Genomic DNA, 14,061 nt, shown 5'->3' with positions numbered 1-14,061 from the left:
ACTTAAAATCATCCTTAAAGACTATATTAATTTATTAATATTGCCTGTGACATTGTAATTAATTATTAATTAATTAATTATATTGCTCACATTCTTCTACTTATTTAATTAAATATTTATGAAGAAAACAAATTATCCTTCAACATCTTCTAGAGAGTGAATTGGGTGTGTAGCATTAGTGGTGAGTTTGGAAGAGAGCAATGTATGTATGCAAACTACAAAGTGGTTTCATGGTGGGTCAACTTGATGATGAACTTTGACATTTCTAGATTGTGTTAGTGTTTAGAAGATGGAGACCAATCTTCTTGTTGTTTTTTGCAGTCGGGAAATTTATGGATCTCATTGGTAAAAGTGGTGGAAAAAATTTCTTGTCTGAATTTTCTAGTAGTGTGAGATGAATCTGATGGGTAGTTACCCCCATGAAAAATCATATCAGCTATAAAAGTGATAAGGTGTATTAGGCATCCTATATGAAACAAAATATTATAGTCATCCTTATATTGAGGGATGAGCACTACATGGTAATCATTTAAAGACAATGTGGTACAAAAGTGTTTATCTTAGTATAGTAGAAATGGAAATCACACTTCCTAATAATTATTAGTGCATAGTCATGCTAAAAATAATAATTGGAAACACTATAATTGACTCCCAAGACATGAGGAAAATGTGTTATGGTCCCACTCAATAAAATTTCATGAAAATCTCAATGTAAGCTAGTACTAAGTTATATTTCCTATTCTAGGCTTATTTATATTACTCATATCCTATTATTCCTAAATTGCAAACTAAAATTATCCAATTCCCTCTTTTCCCCATTAGCTCCCAAGTTAGTTAATTTATCTTCTCCTCCATTACCCTCATTGTATGTATGATGAATAATAACATTTTTTTCAAATTCTAGTAGTTTTCTAATATGTGTGATAAGACCATTAAGCTTTCAATTTTGAGTCTCCCCTTTTCCAATGACATTGATAAATAATGTTGAATGCCTTTTAGTTTCTAGCATCTCTATGTTAATTTTTCTACACAATCTAAGGCCTTCTAGTAGAGATGTTAATTAGGCCACATTGTTAGTAGTGAAACCTATAGGTTTTTTCAGTTCCATAACCAGACCCCCCTTGTAATTATGAAAACAACATCCAATACTAATTACCCTGGGGCTAACATTATTATTAATGGATTTTAACACATTGTTTTTCTTTTATTGATATAACTAATGTAAATGTCTTTAAGAGTTGATATGAGAGTCTGATGATGTCCTGAAACACATGTTTGATGACAATTGAATTAGTTATTATGTTGTCATTGGTGTCAACTTGATTATTGGTCATGAATTATTTATCAGGAGTTAAGCTCTTACTGTGCAAGTGAAAAATCAAGTGTACAATTAGTTTGTAAGATGAGTTGTTTTACACAATTAGTATGGACGATACATATATATTTAGTTGTTATGTCTTTAATTTTATGTATGGCATAGTAGTATTGAGTGAGTTATGAATGATTGAAGTGAAAAAAAATTATTGTGTTGGTTAGTTTATGACAAATCATGAATGGTTTGATTGGTTTATCAAACATGTGTTGATTCAAGTAATGAAATCCAAGATTTATGAGGGTTAATTTATTAGATCAATGTCAGAGTTATGTTTCTTATGGGAAGAAATGTTTTGGATAGATTAAATAGAGTTCTAAAAGAAAAATGAATAATAGCTTCAATATTTAAGTTTAATCTTGAATTAGTAACCATGTAGGTCATTTCTGGTAGATCTTTCGAATGGGTGAGTTGGTTGATGATGTTGCAATAACATGCAATCAAAGATATTTGACGAGTCAATTATAAATTAAATATTCTGAAGGAATTTCTAGGAAATATGTTTGTTCATTAGAGAAAGTGAAAAGGATAGATTTTTTGTGTTAGATCGATGTGCAGTTGACATGGTTCATTATGTAGTACTAGTTGATGATGAATGAGAATTTTGTAATTGTTTTTCTCAAACATAGATGAATCTTATGGGGTAATACATTAAGGGTTAAGGTTACCTAATGAAAATAAGTACATGTTTATGGAAGAGTGTTATGTTGTAAGATTGAGAGTGAGAAAAGAGATCAATGGTTGTGATTGACAAGGGTTGTGTGATTAAGATGATAGATGTGTGTCTACTAGAACATGTTGATGGTAGAATAAATAAGATTTGTTCAAGTGTTTGTGAAGTTTTATTTATCATAACATTTTATCTGATGAGTCCTAACATATTGTCAAGTTTTTCTCTAAGATCGTCACTTTTAATAGGGTGAATAGTATATTTAGCAAGATCCAAAGGTAATTCCTTTAAATGGGTGGCTCATTAATTTGAGTTAGGGCTAGAGGTAAACCTCTTAATTGGGTGCTTCCTAACAAGGTATTTTCTTAACCTAACATTATTGTAAGCTCCCAAAAATGCTAACCAAAGCATAGTGCATTTTAGAAGAGTGAAAATTTATTGTGGATATCAATTGCCACCATTTGTTTTCCTTCTAACCAAGGGTTTCCATGATATAAATATATTTATTATTGTGTTACTTTTGTGGATATTTTTATGAGTTGTTTATGGTTAAATTTTACAAGTTAACAATGAAAGGATGGATGAATGAATAGATGATAAATTTGGTTTTGATTAATTAGCTTGATAAGTTATGATTTGGGTTTTAAGTAGGTGGATTATTGACTCATCCCACCTCCCCTTCTCATTATTCTAGAACCTTGAATGTATTAACAATTGGTATCATATTTGAATTTCTTTTTGGTAGGTTCCAAGTCCTTGTAAAATCTGGCTTTTGATGTTTTGTAAACTTTAGGTTCCAAGTCCTTGTAAAACCTGGGGTACTTTATTCGTATATCTTTCTGCTAGCTATAAGGGGTTTTGGGTCCCCTCAAAACCTATTTTTAACTTAATCTAAAACAATTGGTATCATATCTTTGGTTTTTTTGTGGAAATCCTAACAACTTGAGGAAAAGATTAGGATATTGAATTAGGAAGGTCCAAAGTTCTCCAAGGTGAACTTCTTAGTTCGGTGTGATAAGATAGAACTTTATGTAAGAAGAATGGGGTCAAAGTAGTGGACACATTTGAAACAAAATTAAATAGTACATAATGGACCTATAAGTGTAGATGAGTTAGAAGTGGAGATGAAAAGAATAAAAACCCTAAATGAAATTATAAGTGTCATATCTTATGATGACTTTTTTGATATTTATGGACTTAGTAGTACTCATGATGTTTGGGATCAACTTAATTTATTCTATTATGGAGACTTTTATGTTCAAAAGGCTAGAGTTGAAAGTTTGAAAGGAATGTATGATGACATAAAGATGGTTTAAAGTGAAAATGTTACTCAGAATTGTAATACATTGAAAGTGGTGGTAATTGTAATTAGAATTATTGGTGGAGCTATTACAAATGATTTTGTAGTAAGTAAAATATTGAGAACCATGTTTCCTATTTATGTTATAAGAGTTTTTGCAATTCATGAGTTGATTTTTTTGAGAAAGTGTTTATTGATAGTATAATCAGTAAGATTATTTCTTTTGAGATGAATAAATATGACAATAGTATTCCTAAGGTTGAAGCTACTTTTAGAGTCTCATTACCATTTAATCCAAGAAATGGATGCAAGGAAATCACTAGTTAGTCCAATCTTAGTGAAAGGAAGAAAGATGAGTTTGAGATTTTTCTTGCTAAGATATTACCTATAGGTACTAGTAAATATAAGGGTAAATTATCATTGGTTAAGTTTTCATGTAAGAAGATTGATCATATTGCTTCAATATATCCTAAATATAATTTAGATCAAAAAGATAAAAGAAAGAGATCCATGAATGAAGGAAATAAATAATGCTTTGTTCTAGTTGATGAGGATGAAGTTGATGGTCATGAATCGAAGTATAATGATGTAGAATAAGTTATATTTGTTGCAGCAAAGGAAGATATTACTACGGGTGAAAAAACTCTTGTTTCTCTTGTAGAACCTAGTCAATGGGTGATTGGCAGTACTTGTTCATATCACATGATTAGTGACAAAAGAAAGTTCATCAAGATTGAAAAATTTAATGGTGATGTTGTAATATTTTCCAACAATAATCCATGTATGGTCAAAGGTAAAGAATCTATTATTTTGAATGGAAAGAGTAATGTTGATAATGTCTATTTTTTTGAAGGTCTAAAGCATAATTTTCCTAGTGTTTTTCATCCAAATGACAAAGGATACCATTTAGATTCAAAGGAGGTATGTGTAGAATTCTAGGAAGCTTGAGAGATTTGACTACTACTAGGAAATGCACAAAAAGTAACTTATTCAAATTGAGTACTATTGCTAACAATTATTTGCTCAAATAGATTGAAGGTAGTTAATTATGGCATAGAAGGTGTCTCAAAATGAACTTTAATAATTTGATAAAGATAAGAAAGATTAATGCAATTAGAGAATTTCCTTCTTTAGTTAAACCCAACAATGTTATGTGCAAAAAATGTCAATCAGGTAAGTTGACAAGCAATACTTTCAGTAACAAGTGTTTTTCATGTGCACTTTAAATTTGGTGTTTACTAATATTTGTGGAACAATGAGAACTAAAAGCTATCATGGTGACACATATTTCATTATTTTTTTATTGCTATTTTAGAATGATGTGGGTTACTTTCTTTACAGAAAAGTCAGAAGCTTTTCATAAGTTTAAGATCTTTAAACCTTTAGTTAAAAAGATAAGTGGAAAGAAACTGAAATATTTAAGACCTAACAGAGGTGGTGAGTACATCTATTGGGAATTTTATGATTTTTGTGACATAAATATAATTAAGAAATAAAAACATCATCCATGAGGACTCATCAATAGAATATTATGGTAGAAAGGAGGAATACAAAAATTCTTGATGTTGAAAGAAAAATGTTGTTGCAAATATGTATTGGAAATAAGCTACAAGCATTATAGCCTATACATTGAATTTGGTACAAGTTAAGAAAGGAACTGGTAAGATAACCTATTAGTTATGATATCAGCATGCTCCTAGTGTGAGTTATTTCAAAGTCTTTGGAAGTAGATGTTATATCAAGAGAGATGATTTCACTAGAAATTTAGTGATGGACAAATTTTCCAAGGTCATTATACCAAGAGAGAGAGACATATGATTTTTAGAACTAAAGAACTAAAAAATGATTGAAAGTGACAATGTAACATCTAATAAATCCATAAACACATTTAAAGTGAATGAAGATTCAAAGCAATAAGAAACATAAAAGGTTCAATATATGATATTTTTTCAACCAAAAGTGCAATGGTTACTATGAAGAACAATGAAGAGAATTCAAAGGTGCAACTAGTGAATGAAGAAGAACAAGTACCTAAATTGGTAATATTGAGGTATGTGAGATTGAATTATTATGCTAACCAGATTATTGGAGATAAGAATATAGTAATGGGGAGAAGAAGGTAAATCAAAGAAAGTACATGCTTGATTTATGAACTTGAGCCTAAAATAATAAATGAATCTTTGGAAAGTGATGATTGGGACAAAGCTATAGAAGAGGAACTTGATTAGATCAACAAGAATTAAACTCAAACTTTGGTTCTTAGACCAAAGAAAAATAATTAGATTGATACAAAGTGGGTATTTAGGAATAAATTAAATGAAGATGACATAGTTGTTATGAACAAAGATAGATTGGAGTGCAAGCATTTGCTCAAGAAGAAGGTTTGGATTATGGTAAATATTTTGCACTAGTAGCTAGACTTGGAGGTGTAAGAATGTTACTTCCATATGCAAGCTATAAGAAGTTTAAATTTTAGTAGATGGATGTTAAATATACTTTTTTTAATGGTGTATGAGAAGAAGAGGTATATAAATAGAGAAACTAGATGGATATACCCTGTCAAATGATGAATAAATGGTTTGCAAAGTTAAGAAAACTTTGTAAGGGTTGAAAAAAGCATGAATAGAAAGGTATGAAAGATTGCACTCATACTTAGTGAAGATTGGTTTAAAATAACAAATGAAGATAATAATTTATATCTAAAACTAGATGGTCAGAGATTTTTAATTTATAAGGTCTTTGTAGATGATATTATCTTTGGAGGTGATGATCAAATGAGTATGGATTTTGGTAAAGAGGTGAAGAGTTTGAAATTCCATTATTGGTGGGATAAAATTCTTAATTGGATTACAAGTAATGAAAATAGAAGATAGAATTTTAACTTGTCAATCCAAATATGTCAAGGATGTATTGAAGACTTTTTTAATGTAATATTTATACTAGTAGGTACACCTATGGTTACAGGTAGTAAATTGTCTAAGGAAGACACTTCAAATTCGGTGAATGAGACTCTTTATAGATCCATGATTTGAAAGTTCCATTATATTGTTCATAGGAGCCTAGATATTGCTTATGTAGTTGGAATGATTACAAGATTTTAGTCTAATTCAAATAAGGAACATATGGTCATAGTGAATAGGATATTTAGATATCTCAAATAATAATTAACTATGGTGTTTTGTATTCTCATAGTGATGATTTTGTATTAAAGGTGTTTACTTATGCATATTGGGTAGGAGATATTGGTTATAGGAAGAGAAAAAATGATGGAGAACTCTTTGTTAGAGGAAGGTTTATTTCTTGGATGGGTAAGAAACATAATTGGATATCTAAATCAATAGATGAAGTTGAGTATGTTGCATCCTGAAATAATTTTTCACAAGCGATTTGGATTAAGAAATTCTTCAAAGATATAAATGAAAAGGTAGCTGAATTAATTACAATATGTTATGATAACACAAGTTTTATTAATATATCTAAGATTCTAGTTCAATACCCCAATACAAAGCATATTGAAATTAAGTGCCATTTTTTAAGGGAAAAGGTACATGAGAAGGAAGTGAGAATAGATTATATGGTATCAAAGGAGTAAGTTGAAAATATATTCACTAAGTCATTACCGAAGGATATTTTGAGTATCTAAGTGGTAAGCTAGGGGTAATCCCCCTACTAGATCAAAATAAAATTGTTATGGCTGCATCAATCCATCGAACATAATGTTTATCTTTCTATGGATTGGTGTAATGAATACTGCTTTTCATAAATGACTAAGTAGTTGGTTGATAAAAAAATTGGTTTATTGATAAGAAGTGTGTTGGAGATTCAAAGTATGAAGGTGAAATCAAAAATGAGTGAAGAAAATTTGACATTGTTATAAAAAAAGGAGAACAATAGAAAGAACAAGATAACAAGTATTAAATTCGGGAGGAGAAAAAAAAGTGGACAAAACAACTAAAAGAAAGAAAAAGGAGAAGAACTAAATTCCTAAAGGGATAAATGTGTTAAGTACATATTAGAGGATGATTCAACTCAAGGGGAGCAATTAGTTAGTATTGTATTAGTTATTATTGTTGGTATTTTTTGGTATTGCCATAAATACCAAAGGGGGAGATTTGTTCTCATAATTGATGTATATGCCTTCAAGATTTGATAAGAGAGTTTGATGATGTCTTGAAGAACATTTTTAATGATGATTGAACTAGTTATTGTGTTGTCATTAATATCAACTTGATTATTGGTGATGAACTATTTATTAGGAAGTTAATCTCTTACAATGCATGTGAAAAATCAAGTGTGCAATTGATTTGTATATTGAGATAGTGTGTGTGATTGGTATGGGGGACATAGAGATGTCTCTAGTTTCTATGATTATAATTTCATGTACTACACATTAGTATTGAGTGAATTGTGAATGATTGAAGTGAAACAATTTTATCGAGTTGGCTAGTTTATGATAAATTATGAATGGTTTGATTGGCTTATTCATTTGTATTTTTTCAAGTAATGAGATCCAAGACTTATGAAGGTTACTAATTTTTTAGATTAATGTCAACATTATTTAATTTGGTTTACATGAAGACATGTTTTGGATTGATTGAGTTGGTAATATGTAGGCCATTTTTGGTAGATATTTTGAGTTGCTAAGTTGTTTGATGATTTAGAAATGAAGTTGATGCAGTGCAAGGCAGTAGTATCCCCAGTGGAGATGTCCTATCCCCCAGCAATACAACCATGCAATAGAAACACAACAACAAGGAGCAACAATACAAGATCTAATACCAAATTACAATAATTTGTTCATAAAATATTATTGATTACATGCAATATGCCTGGCTATAAGGCCTTTTGGGTTAGGGCCAAATACAAATAGAAATTACAAAATTAGTTATGCAAGATCCAAAAAGATCCAGCTTACAACCAATCTCAACTAGCCCAGATTTGTAACATATCAACAATCTGGAAGAAAACCAACAAGGAAATCTAAACTTGTGCTCGCAAGCCTACCAAGCAATCTCCTTGTTTTATAGCCATAGCCCTAGCTCTGATCCAACCTCATCCAAGATCCAAGTTTAAATTGCCTCACATTCAGTGCTTTATCCACACATTCACAGTTTCATCACAATCCTATTGTAAGTTGCCTCACATTCGACAATCTACTCACAAACTCAGGAGAACTCACCCTTCAACTGCTCACATGAACCATTCCCTCATGAAAATGACTAAAGACTCCACCACAACCCCTAACTATACCAATCTAATCCACAAATCAGCCTAGAACACAAATTAAATACAAATACATAAATTAAATGCCACAAGTCAGCCTGCAACAACAATTAAATGCCTAGAAATTGATATCTGAGTAAAATTGCAATATCTCCTAGTTTCAATTGAATTAGAACTCACGCTTCATATTGTAGGTATATATCTAGGTCCTCTACAAACCCTTTTGTTCATAAAGGCTGATTCCTCAAGGAAAAGTGCACATCCACTCTGTAAGTAATCCATAGAAACCTATCGTGTAGTCTGCCAAAAATTGATGTTGTAGGAGAATTTCCATATCTCCCAACCTATAAAGAGTTATAACTTTTACTCTTGACCATAGATATTAATCTAGGACTTATTTAATCCCTAAAGTTAATAGCCTCTCATCCATTAAGAAAAATTATTTACATGCCCTACAACAGGCACCCAGAAACCAAAAAAATGTAGTTCTAGCAGCAAGGTAAAAATTGTTCAAACTTCAATTCAATCCATCCAATCTCTATGGAATCATGAAGAAAGGTTCTCCAATGTATCTCCAACACATCCCTAACCATGAAAAGCATAGCTCCACCAAAATCCAAACACAACGCTCCTGCATCAGAAGTGGACTAAAATATATTTATGGAATGATTATAAATTTAATATTTTGATGGAATTTCTTAGAACTATGTTTTTTAATGATAAAAGTGAAAAGGATAGATGTTTGATTTTAGATCGATGGAAGATTGAAATGGTTGACTATATGGTACTAGATGATAATGAATTAGGTTTTTATAATATTTTTTGTTTAAGCATAGATGAATTTAATGGGTTAATACATTTAGGTTAAGGCTACCTATTGATGAGAAGTATATGTATATAGTAGAGTGTTATTTTATAATAATTAGGATGAGATTCAGAGAAATCAATTGTTGTGATTAACAAGGGATGTGTGATAAAGATGGTAGTTGAAACTCTAATAGGAGATGTAGATGGTGAGCTAAAAAGGATCTATTTAAGGAGTTGTGAAGTGATATTTCTTAGATCATTCTACTTGGTTACTACTAACAAGTTGACAAGTTACAAGCCTCTAACAAGGTCACTTTTAACAAGGTGAGAAAGATCTTTAGTAGGATATGAAGTTAATTCCTTTAACCAAGTGGATCATTAAGTTGAGTTAGAAAACAATTTCACAAGGTTACTCCTAATAGAGTAAATATCTTAATAGGGGTAGAGGTAAATCCCTTGGCCAAGTGACTCCTAACAAGGTCTTCTCTTAACTAAACATTATTGTAAGCTCTTGATAGGGTTGAGTCTTTAATAGAGTGCATTTTAAAAGAGTGAAAAATACTTGTTGGTATCAATTCCCACCATGGTTTTTCACTCTAAACAAGGGTTTCCATGATAAAAATCTATATTATTGTGTTACTTATGTGAATACACTTATGATTTTTTATGGTTAAGTTCCAAAAGTTAGAAATGAATGGATGGATGGATTAATAGATGATAAGTTTTGTTATAGTTAATCAATTTGATAAGCCATGGCTTAATTTTTAAATAGGTGAATTACTGATTCACCCCCATAATAAGCTTGGACCTTGATTATATTAACACTCTAATTGATCCTAACATTAAGGGGTATCTTGCTTCCTATTTCACACATGTTTTAAGAATCAAATATTCTTATGATGTTAACATATTTATCATGCATTAGGATTTTAATCCTTCTTTTGAAATTTTTTGCAAGACACCTATACAGGTTCTCCTTCCTAATCTTCATCTTCATGTTTGGATGGATTATGTTCTTGAGGAGGTGGGTGAAGCATTAGGATATTTTTTTAATGGTTGATTATGCCTCTTTATATTTGTTTCATTTTATCTATGCTTAGAAACTTGTAGACATTGTTACTTCTAATAGCATTCTAGAGGATATTAAACTTTTCTCCCCTATGGGTTCTTAGATTCATTCTCTATATTATGAAGGAATTCCTTTTAGATGTAGAAAGTGCTTCAAAATAGGTCATTTGGATGCAAAGTATGATATTGCAAGAGTTAAATCTAAGAGGTCTTCTTCATGGTGGAAGGGAAACTTATCGGAGCAAGATACCATCAATAAAATTTCATTGTAAGAGGAGGTGAATCCTACTGAGATTGGGGGTGACAGTCCTATAGCTATTTCTATGTTGGATAAGCTTATGACTAATATTAAGACTACTTTAGAGCAATTGGATTTTCCTCCTATCTCAAATCCTTTGGTTGTAGAGGTGTCTAGGTATATCTTTGTTGATCAACAAAGTATAAAGTTGTTGATTTTGTATAGCATAATGTAGTAGAGGTAGAATAAAAAGAATTACTATAAAAAAAAAGTTGATTTTGGCCTTGGTTTTGTGGCAGGTGGTTTTAGTTCTTTTTTGGACCACTGGTGTCACAATCTTGGTAGAGTGAAGTAGCTATGGTGGAGGGATGAATTTTGGTTATTGGAAAGCATTCAAAGAATTCTTTTCCTCAACTTGATATGACTCTTCACTCCCAAAAGAAGAGAAGTAAAGGAAAAAATTAGTTTTCCATTTAACCTTTTTGATTGGGGGATTAGTTTATCCCTCTCATGTAGTTTAGACTTAAGTTTTATCTTTCATAAGTATCTTTGTTTGTTGGTCTTGGATTGAGCTATCATTTATCTTTTGTTGATCTATTTAGGGTTGCTAGATATGTAATGATTTGTTGTGGTAGCTTTTGTACTATGTTCTAGGATTTGGGACCCCTTCAAAACCTATAATTACCATTAGTCAAAAATATATTTATCATGTATGATGACATCTTTAACAATTCATACATGCTTCAATTACTAAAAGAGATACAAATATTAAAATAAGTCAATAATAATATATTTTGATTATCCTAATGGAAACCAAGGTGGGAGGCAAAAAATTGAACTCTTGACTAGGCAAGAAGTTTGTTGACTAGTTTTAGAGGTGGATGCAGGGTCTGGGTCATGAGATTTTGGTGATTCTTAGCAAGGGGGATGATCCAAAGGAAGGGAAACCATAGTCTTTCCAAAAATACCTTGGTAAAGACTTGTCCCATTGGGAGGCTTGTAGGGAGGAGAAAAATCTAGTTTTTGATTCCACAAGTTGAGATCAAGGGTCCCTCTCATGACCCTCTTCTCTTGAATGGGGTGAAAGTATAAAAAATACCACATGCTTCCTTATTTAGTGTCAAACTGACACATAAATCTTGTTTCCTTGTTGTTAAGGACATCTAGGTGAAGGAGAGTGACAAGTTTGAAATTGAGTTGCCATACATACTTATAGACCATAATATTGAGCTTATGGTTTTAACTATGGTGGGAAATTTCATTGGGTTGAGACATAACATTGACATTTTGAGGAGATTTAAAAAAATAAGTGGGATCTTAAAGGTCAAGTGGATATAACAACTATAGCTAAGAGTTTTCTATCTTTCTCCTTTTCTTGTTAGTAGGACTTTACTATGATCTTTTGTGTTGGCCCTTGGTTGATAAGTAAGTCCACTTTAGCTCTTCAAAAGTGGTCTCCTAAGTTGGATTTAAATGATTCTTTCTTTGTTTAGGCTCATGTGTGGGTCAAATTGCAAAGCCGTCCTTTGGAGTTTTGGTATGAAGATATCTTTAATGTTATAGCTAGTTCCTTCAAGGAGCTTCTATCCATTGACCTTGTTACATCCTTAAGAAGGAGACTTACTTATGCTAGGATTTTCATTAGGGTTGAACAAGATCGAGACATGCTAGAAATTATTGAGATTCACTTTAAGTTTGATAAGTGGTTGTAGAGAATTGATAATGGAAGCAGTCCTTTTTCCTTCTTCCATTACAAGAAATTTTGGCATATGACAAAATTTTGTTTGGGCTTCAAAGAGAAAGAGATTAAAAAAAGAACCCAAAGAAGGCCTACAAGAAGAAAGACAGCGAGTCTAAGAAGATGGATGGAAATGAGGTTCCTGAGCAAGAAAAGGAAAAGCAATGATGTTGTCCACTCTATTGGAGAAGAGGCCCATAGGGAGACTATCAAGGCTAGTGTCCTAGAGGGAAACTAGAGGAATAACTAGGTTGAAAAAAGGACAACCCAAATCATGTTGTGTTACTATAGGAGACTATAGAGGAGTCCAAAAGTTGGGAATATGTGCATGAGGATGGGGATCCCTTTGAGAATAATAATGTGTAGGATGACAAGGATTCTATAGAGTTAGATTTGACTAAGCTATCAATTTTCCTAGATACTTTTTAGGATAAAACTCTAAAGGAGGGAGAAATTCAATAGAGAAATGACTTGAAAGAAGATAGGGGAGTAGATAACACTGGGGAGCTTTCTTTTTAGGACACCCAAAATTGTAATGTTTTGAAGGGCTTGGTGATCTAGCTTTACGATTCCTCAATAAATGATGACAACAGTAAGAGCATGTGTTCTTCACGGGTTAAAAAAATGGAATATCAACTAGATTAGTGTGATGAACTTGAAACTCCCACAAAGGAAGTTGGAAATTTCATTATGAAAAGGAGATATAAGAATAAGAAGAATAACAAGTCTGAATCCCCTCCAACAATCCTTTCCCTTGTTTCTATTAGGAGGAATAAAAAAGTTAATGTGGGAGCAAAGCATGAATCTCCAAGTAGGAAGATTACTAGCTCTATAAGAGGTGAAGAAGCAAGTAAGAATATTGCTACTAGTACCCAACTTACCATCCCATAGGTTTTCTCTCTAAAGAAAAAATGAAGGTGGTTTCCTAGAATGTTTGTGGTCTCAAAGGATCACACAAGTAGAAAGTTATGAGAGACACTATGAGAGACCATAGACTAGACATAGTTCTCATTTAGGAGATGACAAAGGAAAAGTTGGAAAATCTATATTTATTTCAATAATGTTTCTATTGTTGGATCTAGATCTAGTGGAGCTTCTAGAGGTATGGCAGTTCTATGGAGCTCTAATAAGATAAGGGGAGAAGTTCTTTATGAAGAAGGTAACTTGATGTTTGTGAACTTTGGGCACCTCAATGATGAATTTTCTTATATGATTGCTAATGTGTATGCCCCTAACTCTAAAAATGACATTGTCATTCCCATAAATTAGGGCAAAAACACACCAACAATTTTTTTAATTTATGAATGTTATAACTAATTTGTGTACATCCTAACACTAACTTGAAAGAGAGACAACTAAAATTAATGGAAGAGAGAATGTATAAAAAGTTTCCTTCTCATTTCTAGGTTTAGACATACTAATGAGTTCAATTAAAAATTCCACTATAATTCATATGTTGATAATGAAGACACTCATAATTAAGTCAATAATTCAAAATAATAACATGAGATAATTAGGTTTAAAAAGGTTCCCTTGTTTTAAGTTTACATATGCTAATTTAAAGACTAAAAGTATAATAGAATATCATGGATTCCACATAGGTTCCCCTAAGGCAATGGAATGGAAAATTTGAAACTTCATTGTA

This window comes from Cupressus sempervirens, chromosome 2 (genome assembly GCF_028749045.1).
Source record: "Cupressus sempervirens isolate cs-2001-9-10 chromosome 2, ASM2874904v1, whole genome shotgun sequence".
In the NCBI taxonomy this organism is placed as follows: Eukaryota; Viridiplantae; Streptophyta; class Pinopsida; order Cupressales; family Cupressaceae; genus Cupressus; species Cupressus sempervirens.
Note: the sequence above shows the minus strand (reverse complement) of the source record.